This window comes from Microtus oregoni, unplaced genomic scaffold (assembly GCF_018167655.1).
Source record: "Microtus oregoni isolate MIOR12 unplaced genomic scaffold, Mior012 000190F_ref0000421, whole genome shotgun sequence".
NCBI classification, from domain to species: Eukaryota; Metazoa; Chordata; class Mammalia; order Rodentia; family Cricetidae; genus Microtus; species Microtus oregoni.
The window spans coordinates 92,468-103,116 of record NW_024544849.1 but is presented as its reverse complement, the minus strand read 5'-3'; positions in this window follow the sequence as shown (position 1 = coordinate 103,116).

Sequence of the window (10,649 nt, the reverse complement as noted above, 5' to 3'; positions counted from 1 at the left end):
GGCAGGCTAGGAGCAGCTGTAGTTTCTGTTAGTCACCCCCAGCAGAGTGGGACTGAGGTCATTTGATTCTGTCAACCTCCTAGGCCTGCAGCAAACATGGATGGGGGCTGATCTCTCTGAGCCTGAGCTGTTCTGTATGGCCCCTCAGCTTCTGCTAAAGACCCCAGGCACTGGCCTCAGGCGCTCCTCAAGTCTTGGGGGTGGGGGGCGGTGACAGGCATCTTGTGTATGCTTCCAGCCCTCAAGGGAGAAATTTCAGGCCTCCCTGGAATGGTTCCCGGAAGCCGACCAGGATGCTTCACGCTGCAGCTGTTGCTCTGGCCCTCACCTCCTGAGGATTGCTATTTGCTGCATATTTTGGGAGTGTCTTTCTCTTCTCTACAAGGCCCCGGGCTTGGCTTTCTCCATACAATATCACCAATGAAAGAGTTAACATCATGTGTCCCACCAGAAGCCCTGCCCCCATCTTGAATTGCCCCTGCACCCCCAGGCTGCAGGAATCATATTCTCTAAGACAGCACTTGGCAGAAAGGGGACTGCTCTGCCCAGCTGGCCACATGTCCCTTCCTCCCCTCCTGCAAGTGTCAGGAAACAGGCTCCAAGGGGCACCTCCAAAGCAGACACCTGTTCCTGGAGTTCCTGATACCCGCTCCTTCCTGCCCCAGTCCTCAGACCCTTGGTGCCCCTAGGGCCTGATGGGAAGAGGCCTCAGAGGAACTGGCCACCTCCTAGTGGTGTCTTTATTTGGTCTGTCACATTTGCTCAACCCTGTCACTATGGGAGGAGACCAGCACAGTAGTCCCTAGAACCAGATCCCTTGAGTATGGCTCCAGAACAGCTCTGCGTCTCAGTCATGAAGATCAGCAGAGTATCTGCCTCCTTGGTCACTTTGATTTAAATGTGGGAAATGTTTGGAACAGTGCCAAAGGCACGGTCAACAGTTTATCATTAAGAAAATTCTGTCGATGTCTTCCAGGGTCTCCCTCCACTCCAGTCCCCTAGAAATCCTTAGTATTTACTCGGTCCCATTGTTCTAGCTGGACAGGTGTGGGAACTTGGCCCTTGGCTCCAGGCCTCACCCCTGTTATCCCTGTTCCTCAGTCCTGCGAGGCTGGAAGTCAGTTGGAAGTTCTCAGATACCCTGTGGGGCAGCTGAAAGCTGCATGGGAATGGCCATCTTCCACCTGCAGCTCCACAGGGGCCTGCCCTGGAGTCCCTTGCCGCCTCCTCCCCAGAGAGGGGCAGCTGCTCTGCCTCTTTAAGGCCCTAACTAGGTCATCGCCCAGCTGAACATCCCCTCACATTCCCCCCACACTAAACAATATGATCTGATCGCTGGTGATGAGGTCAATTTCACATGGCTTTGTTCCTGCAGTGAGCTTGTCACGACCAATCATTTCCAAGCGAGGAGCCCATAATCCCTTGCTAGCTCCCTCACCCCCAGAGGCCATGGCCTCTTTCTTGCTCACCAATGTGAGGTCCCTCAGGGCCAGCTCAGCACCAGTTTCTGCATGGCCTCTGTGTGCCCTCATGGTCTTGCCTGCCACAGTTGAAGGGGGTCAGGGTTGGGGTCAGTGATGAGGCTGCCAGGAGGGGCAGAATGGGTGCCCAGTTATCTTGGGTGAAGCCGGTCTCCAGGGAGGGAGGTGAGTGGGCTATGGAAGAAGGCAGGGGTGGTACGCACTCCTGGGCGTTGGGTGCTGGGTAGGGTAGGGTAGGGAATAAGCCCCTCTTTGGGGATGATCAGGATGGAGTCTCGTGTCCTGGAGACAGAGAGCATGGGTCAGGGGGCTTGTTAGTGATTCTGAACATTTTCCCAGGCGCTCCAGCCTAAAGCTTGGTGCCTAATGCCGGGCATGCGCACTGCCCTGTAGTCATGACCAGTAACACAGTGCACTTTGGGGGAGGAGACCAGGATTTCATTTCCAACCCAAGCCTATCTAGCAAGGCTTTGATGTCTGAGTCACAGTTCTCTAGATGTACCAGGAGAGAGTCCGGGCTTCCTCACATCTTGGAATGGTCCTGGGCCTTCGTGGGAGAGGCCCCTTCTGGTTCTCAGAGGGGCTTTCTCGGCATCCTCAGAACAGTGTGTTTTCTGTCTTTGTGGGGGAGGGAGGCGGTGAGCTTTGCTTCTCTCTGCTGTTTCCTTCTAGTATAACAGCACACCTCCCATCTGCCCGAGCCTGGAAGGTATCGCTACAAGGGAGCCAGCTAGCAGCCGTGAGCAAAGCTCAGCCCTGCACTGCTATCATCTAAGTGGGCATTTAGCATCCCGCTGGGCATGTGGGCCCAGCTCGATCCAGGCTAGGAGGGGAGAGAGGAAGGAGTTTTCCATACCTCCTTATTACATTTAGTCCTCAAGTTGCTATGGAGACAATGGGCCTACGCTACAATTCGTAGATGGACAGACCAAGGCTACAGGAGAAAAACCAAGGCTGGCCAGGCAAGCTCGGAGTTGCTCTTACAATGTCTCTATGGAGATGGCCTCTTAGAATGCAGGACCCAAAGGCGGGACCTAGCTCCAGTTCAGTGTGCAATGAAAGGAAAACAGAGACACTCTACCTTCCACAGGAAAATAGAGACAACTCTGCCTATCACAAGCCCAGTTCTTAGTTCAGCTAGCCACTTTCTGGCTTTGTGATCTTGGGCAAGCCACTTGCCTCTTACAACTTAAATTTCTTCCTTTACACATTGCAAGTATATGCATTCAATTGCAGAGGAGAGTTGGGAAGATTGGACGCATTTAGCCCAGTTCGTGAACGAGTCTCGCCATGTTCACTTCTCCATGTGGCCCAGCCCAGCTACCTCCCTCCCTACACAGCTCAAAGGCTGCTAGGCCTGAATGGGCTCTCTCACCTTCACCCTGACTCAGCAGCCTCTCCTTGGCCTTCCTGCTTCTAAGATGGTCTCCTCCCAACAGCTATTCCAGCAAAAGCTGGGTTCTCTGGGTATAAACCTAAGTCAATCCCATTAGTCCCCTGCCCCACCCCCAGGGTTTCCCATGTCCCTTGGAATAAAATGTGAAGTTCTTACCCATGGCCTATAAAATCCTCTACAGTGTTGGGCCCTGCCAAGTTCTCTGACTTCATCTGTGATCACTTTCCCCTTGTTCTATCCCAATTACAGACATCTGTGCTAAGAAGCCACAACCCGTGTTCTACCTCAGGACCCTTGCATTCGCTGTTTTCTCCAGCTGGAGTACAATTTCCAGTTCTCCTGGCCACTTCCTTCATGTCGTACATGTCTCAGCACGGATGTTGATTCCTTAGAACGTCCTTTCTAGTCACGTTTGCTTGGATCCAAGGCCTTGTCCCCTCAGTTCTTCACAACATCTAACCTACAGCTCAGCTGAACTCCTTTGACCTTGCTCCTTGGAGCCTCGTCCTTCTCATGAGACCTCCTAAATATTCAGAAATAGATTTGGACTCTTCTGGATGAGGCTCCAAAATATGAGCTCCTTGGTGGGCTTGGGAGGAGAGGAAAGTAGTGTATTTAAGGGCCTAAACACTGCCAAGCATTCGCATGCGAGCGCATTCCTGCCTGGTCTTCACACTCTATCCACTGTTTCTCATCACAGCCCCCAGGGTGGGGATTCCTGCCCCCATTGTATAGGTGAAGATGCCGCAGCTCAGAGAGGCCCAGCAACCTGGCCGAGAACACACAGCTTGTAAACCCAGTGCTCTTTTGATTCCAGAGCCTCTTTCTGAGCCTGCTGCATCAGAACAAATCCCTGGCAGTGCTCTCAAAGGATGCAGATGCATTTGTCTGTGCTGGCTGAGTGAGTTTCATTCTGGTCCATTTCCTGTTGCTATGGAACAGTATTTGAAATTGGATTATTTGTGAGGAAGAGTAGTTTATTTGGGCTCATGGATTTCTGGTGAGTGCCTGGTAGCACACAATGACAAGCAGAAGGGCAAGCGGCTATGCACAAAAGAGGCAGAGACAGACTTTATCTCAGGTAGCGCTCACCATGACCCATTCACTCTGAAGACACCATCTGAGGGGCGTCGAGCCTAAGTGTGGACTACCCACAAACCACACCTCTCCTAAACACCACCCAGAGGAATCACTTCTCAAGCTAGCCTGTGAATTCTCTGGTTACCCTTATAGTCACTTCCTCCCCCTCTTTTCTGTGTGCTACCCCTGACCAGCTTGCTCTATTTACCTCCGCAAGGAGCCCCTTTCTATGGTAGGTTCTGCCTGGCCAGGGAAGACCATGCCCTTTTCTTCCATGTTTCCTGTACTGACTGCCCTGATGCCACCATTCAACCACATATAAGCCCCAAGGCTCCGTGGAATCACAGGGGACCAATCGCACACAGTACTTTCTTCTCCAGCTGGCATGGCACATGAAGCTCCTGGGAGGGCAGGCTTTAGAGATAGCATCCTTTAAAGAGTGGGATCTTGGTGGCTTGGCTCCTGATGGTATGAGAAGACTTCTTCCACGGATATGAAGCAAGTGAAGGTGTGGAACAGGCAGAGGCCTGGAATGGAAACAGGGCAATCCACTGCCCATGGCAACCAAAGGAATGTGAGCCAGCTAGAGCGGAGGAGGACAGTGACCACCTCAGTGCCTGCATCCCAGGTTGCTACCAGCCACCTGTTGTGCCTATTACCTCGGGACTGCAGGAAGCCTGCTGGGCGGCTGTGTGCTAAGGCTCTGGAGGAGTGAGTTTGGGCATTCTGACAGACTACAGACCTCCGCCTCCGAAAGGGCCAACACAGGGATCAGGAAGGGATGGAGCACAGAAAGCCTCACTTTTGCCTGGAGATATCACCCCATGACGTCCATTAGCAGCCAAGCAATGGCCTCTCTTGGAGAGGCCCCGTGGGTAGTGGAAAGCAAGCACAGAAGCCCTGCCTCCCGTAGCCTGACTCATGAAAGGTGTGGGAGGCAGGCTCGCTAAAGGTAGGCCTTGGATAAGCCAGGAGTCACACTCCTTACTGCTGCCCACTGGAGACCTTCATCCGAAAGGAGACTGAGCGCTATACTGTCCTGCGTGGGTGGGCATGCGTGTCAGAGATCCTTTTGCGTACTTCCTCATTGACTTCTCCTCAGAATGCCAGAGGATGGCGACCTCTTCCACATCCCATTTTACAGAAGGGGAAAACAAAGAAATCCAAGAAACTTACCCGAGCTCACTCCTGGGAGGGGCTGCCCTCCCAGGCAGCTTCAAGGTCCAGGCCTTGATTTTTGCCATGGAAGATGTATCATCTCCTATTATCTTTTCGACATTGGCTCTTATTTAGTCCTGTGTTTGAACAGGAAGTTGGAAACCTCATTAGGAACACAAGACGGACTGAGAAGAGGTTCCCAGGCTGTCTACCCCAGACAAGCAGTAGAGAGGTAGCCAGTGCACTGTAGAGGGCCAGGAGAGCGGGAGGGGTGTGGTTTGCCCACCCACTACATTTCACTTGTGTCCTCATACAATGTAAAGAAACGTGTGATTGACTATAAGACAAAAACACCCCTCACACACTTTAGGGGGGCCTCAGTGCAAGAAGGTAGCAGAGTGCTCCAAAGATCTAATTGCTTCTGTAATCTCTGTCAGATTTAGTCTGCCAGGGACTATCTCTGGGACATGTTTATCGTATCCCATATTACAGATAGCCAATCTCAGCTCTCTGTCTTCTCTTAACTGTGCTGAGAAGGAGCTGGGCCAGGCTGGGATCGGGTGGACAGAACCAATGAGGAGGAGGAGGCACTGTCCTGATGGAACAACTTGGAGGACAGAGGGGCAATGGCCTTGCACAAGCACAGAGTCAGAGCTACCCTGGTCCGAATACTGGAGAGGCAGGGATCTTAGCTTCCTACTCTCTTCAATTCCCATCACTGAGAAGAAGCGATGCCAATATCAGCTTCTTCATTTCCCCAGCTGAAGCTCGAGAGGCAGTGAGCACTGGGGTGTGGCCACGCTAAGCCTGGACCTGGATCTATCTGACCTCCATGTCCATCTTCTGAAGCATGGTGACAGGACTGTGTGTGTCTCCCAGGATAGAGGAAAAGGCAGAGGGTGCCTCTCACCCACAAACTGCCTCTGGAGCCTGAGAGTGGTCTGGTGGTGAGCCCTAGGGTATCCATCTGCCATAGCATCGAGAGCTCTACCTCGGCCTTCTGCCCAGCCTCTTCCTCCTACTCTCATGCTATGCCAATCCCAGACCTGCCTCTTCCTGCATTTGCCGTCACTCTCCTGTCTTCCTTTGGCCTGGGCCCTTCTCCTGTCTTCTGATTACCTGAGCCAGTTTCTGGCAGATGATGACATAGGCTCAGTCCTTGAGAGGGTCAAGGAGCAGAGCACTGACTTAGCATGCACAAGGCCTTGACAGATGTTGAGCCTTTCCCAAATCTGAGTCAAATATCACTGATCTGAACTCAAAGTGTCTGCTGGCCATGTCCCCTCCAGCAGCGCTCAGGGCAGATTCTGTCCTTGGCTCTTTCAGCTTCTGGTGACTACTAGAATTCCTTTGTTTGTGGCTGATTCACTGTGTTCTCTTCCTCCACAGTTACATGGCCTTCATTTGTTTCTCTCTAAGCTGTTTTCCCTCTCTTCCCCCATAAAAGGATACCTACCTCTTATGTAACATCAGTGAGGGATAAAATGTAGGATAACTATCTCTTTATTTGCAAAGCCTTCTTTTGGTCTCATCTGCCCAGATTCTTTTCCCAAATCATGTACCGTTGAGGGTGGTTGCCGGGACTGGAAACTGATGTCTCTAGGGGCCCTTTTATTCAACCTACTCTGTGACCTTAAAACCTTGCTCTTCTCTCTGAGAGACCTGACGCTTCCTATGAGGTAGAAGCCATGGCCAGAGGCTCTTACTGTTCTCAGCAGCATCCCTCACACCTGAAACCTCTGGCTTGGTTCAGGAAAGGCTGCTGGCTACAGGCTTGGCACCTTGCTCTTCCTCATGACTAACCATTGCTCCTACACGTACTTGGTGTTTCCTTCAGGTTCTTGAGGACACAAGTTGGGAGCTGGCTTCTGACCTCCAGGCATCCTGACAAACAAAGCTTTGCGCGATGGCTGGGCAGAGCTGCTTTTCTTCTAGTACAAGCGCAGACACAGCTGCTTGCTGACCAAATCGGGAGCACAGGTCCAATGCGAGGTTGAAGGAACTAATCTCACTGGCTTTCAAACTATTTTCCAAAATATTCCTGAAAGACTTCAAAGAGCTGAAGCTTACAAAACAAACACGACAGGGAGAGATTTGAGGTCTTATTCTTGCATCTTTACACCTAGGCAGGTTCCTAAGGTGGCAGAGTAGGCAGAGTAGGGTGAAGCAATGGCTTCCGAAGACATCATATTCAAGTCCCGAGATCTTGCCACTGGTATCTGATTTGGGAAGAGTCTTGGCAGATGTGACTAAAGAAGGGTCTTGAGACTAGGAGATTGCAACCCTTGAATTTATTACAGCCTGCAACGTAGGCTGGAAAGGGAAAAGAGGTGAGCCAAGGGAATAGAGCCAAGTAGGCACCAGTGATAGACAGAGTTGTTTACCAAACAAGTCCACCAGGCCTTGGACTGAAGCCACATGGAGTAGAGAAGTCAGGTTTCTAGAACCTCTGTAACAGACCGCCCTGGAATTCAGCATCACCTGTGAGCAACATAAATTAGGGTGCTACAGCCAGAGCGCAGCACGACCATGGAGGCATGATGGAGGAAGGTCATTGGCTAATAAAGGAACTGCCCTGGCCCATTTTATTGGTTAGAGGATAGGTGGGAGGAGTAAACAGAACAAAATGCTGGGAGGAAGAGGAAGTGAGCTCAGAGACTCGACCGCTTTCCTCTAGGGAGCAGACGCCTGAGAGAGACGCCATGCTCCTGGCTCCTGGGCAGACGCACGCTAAGAAGCTCCGACCCAGGATGGACATAGGCTAGAATCTTCCCGGTAAGCGCACCTAGGGGCGCAACACAGATGATTAGAAATGGGCTAAATTAATATGTGAGAATTAGCCTAGAAGAGGTTAGAGAGAAATGGGCCAAGCGGTGTTTAAAAGAATACAGTGTCCGTGTAATTATTTCGGGGCATAAGCTAGCCGGGCAGGCGGCTGGGGTGGTGGGGACGCAGCCCCGCCGCCGCCCTTATTACTTCAGAGGCAAAACAGGCTAAGAGGAATGGGGAGCCCTGGTCTGGTGGGAAACAGTGGAAGGAAATGGGGAGTGTGGTTTGGAGGGGCTTAGTGAGATTGCAGCAATGATGACGATGCTTCAGATGGCAAAAAAAAAAAAAAAAGAAGTCAGCGCTGCGACCTGCAGATGAAAACCACAGAGACAAAGGAATACTCTGGAGGAGCTAGAGTTATCCAAATACTCTCTCTCTCTCTCTCTCTCAGAAATGAACCTCTTGCCCCAGGAAGTAGGAAGTAAGCAACAGAGGCTCCTCAACCATCCAGGTGAACTATCTTGGGAATCTAACCAGCTGACACAGCCCTCTGGAGGGCCTTCTAGACTTCTTTGATTTCTTTTCCTGTTTTAAAAAATTATTTCATCTTATTAATATGGTGGGGGTACACACTGCACAGCACATGAAGGTCAAAGGACAGCTCTGTGAAGTCAGTTCTCTCCTTCTATATTTATTTGGGCGCTGGTGGCTTGAACTCAAGTAGCCAGACTTTCACAGGAAGTGCCTGTACCTGCTGAGCCATCTGCGGGCACCCTTTCTGGCTCTCTCCCATGCCTTTCCTGGGAGGCATTTCCTCGCCCTCCCAGCCTTCCTCGGTGTTACTTCCTCCTTCCTCAGAAGATGCAAAGCACTGGGCATCTTGTGGGAGCAGACGACTGTGGTTTGTCTCCCCCATGAGACAGAGAGCCCTCAGCATGGAGGAAGAGTTCTCCAGTTGGTAATCACTCTTCACCTTCTCCCAACACATCACCTGCACCCGGGTACCAGTAGTTCACCAGGAAAGAAAGAAAAGTATGCCAAGGACTGGTGGACAGGAAGGGCACTCACTGGCCAGCTTAAAGCCTTTCAAAACTCTGACTTATAGCCTACTGAAGTGCGTGCCAGAGGGAGACTGGGAAAGCAGTGACAGTGACCTCCTGGAGTCCTTCCAGGCCTTGGACGGTGCTCTCAGACACCAACCCAGAGAGCTGTTCGTGCACCATTCTGAGATCTCCCCAAGCCCAGGCTTTGGATCCCAAGGGGCTCTTCCACCCTCCTGGCCCCTCTGGCTCACTCCAAGGCCCCTCCAGATGGGCCCCATCCTCCTTGAAACCCCCAGCTGGACCCGCCAGCTGGGCCATCTCAGGGAGAGAGGCCCCAGGAAGGTTCGCAGCCCACCCAGCAGGCAAGAAGGAGAACAGCTGCCTGTGGGGGTGAGGGAGCTGGGCGGGGGGGGGGGGGGTGAGGTTCCCCATAGGCAATCTATGTTAGAAATGGATTAGCTATGAATGGTGGTGGAGGTAGGGGTAGCTTCGTTAGCTACAAAAGCACACCAGGCCCAGGGGTTCCAGCTATGAAGCAGTCATTCTTTGCAGCTCCGTGGATTGGCTCCATGCCCTCTTAAACACTTCCTACATCGGCTGGTCAGTGCCCCATTCTGGGAGCTCTAAACCTGGAGCTTTGTTTGGGGTCTACTACTACTGATTTCTATGTGACCCTGCCCCACTTTACTCTGGCCCTCACTCAGGTCTCCCTTCAAACATGTTAGCGGCTGGGCTGGAGAGATGGCTCAGCAGTTAAGAGTACTCAATGTCCTTGCGGAAAACCCAGTTTCTGTTCCCAACACCTATATGGCAGCTCACAATGTCTTTAACTTCAGTTCCAGGGGGTTCACCACCCTCTTCTAGCCTCTGCAGGCACTGGGAATGAACATGGTATACACACATATATGTGGGCAAAACAGTCATATGTTAAAAAATAAAATCAAAGTAAATACATCTTTAAAAAATGCTAATGGTGCCTGCTGACAGTGGCGATGCAGTGGGGCTAGATAGAAGCTAGGCTCCGGGATGAAGACTGTGTCTAAATGGAGGTGTTGGCGTCCTCACCGCTCCCATACCAGATGCTCCCTGGAGGCAGAGATCTCTTTCAGCCATCACTACATTCCTAGTGCCCAACTGGACCTGTACAGAGGTGACATTCCATCATTTGTTACAGGAGTCACCAGGAAAAGCTATTGATGGTCACCCCAGAAAACACCGTATCCATACATCCTTTGACTTCTAATTCGAAGGGCTTCTCAGACTCCAGAAAACCAATTCTCAAGATTCATAGGATGAGGAGACCTAGGAAAGATCTAAGAATTTGAGTTCATTGTCCCGAACTGCTATGAGATGGGATATGCTGGGACCTAGAAGATGTGAGGATTTCCCCTTTCTTTTCAAAATACATTTTAAAAATTTATTTATCTTTATTTTATGAGTATGAGTGTTTTATTTGCATGTATGTCTATGTACCATGCGTATGCCCCTTGCAGAGACCATAAGAAGGTGTCAGATACCCCTAGGATTAGAGTTGCAGATGTCTGTGAGATGTGGGAGCTAGAAATTAAACCCCGAGTTCTATGAAAGAGCAGCCAGTGCTCTTAACCACGGAGACATCTCTCCAACCTTACATATGGGGATTGTTTTTAGATTGACTGGGACTGAGTGGCTCTTAATCGTGAAATTACCAGAAACACCAAGATCTACCTACTTAGACTATGC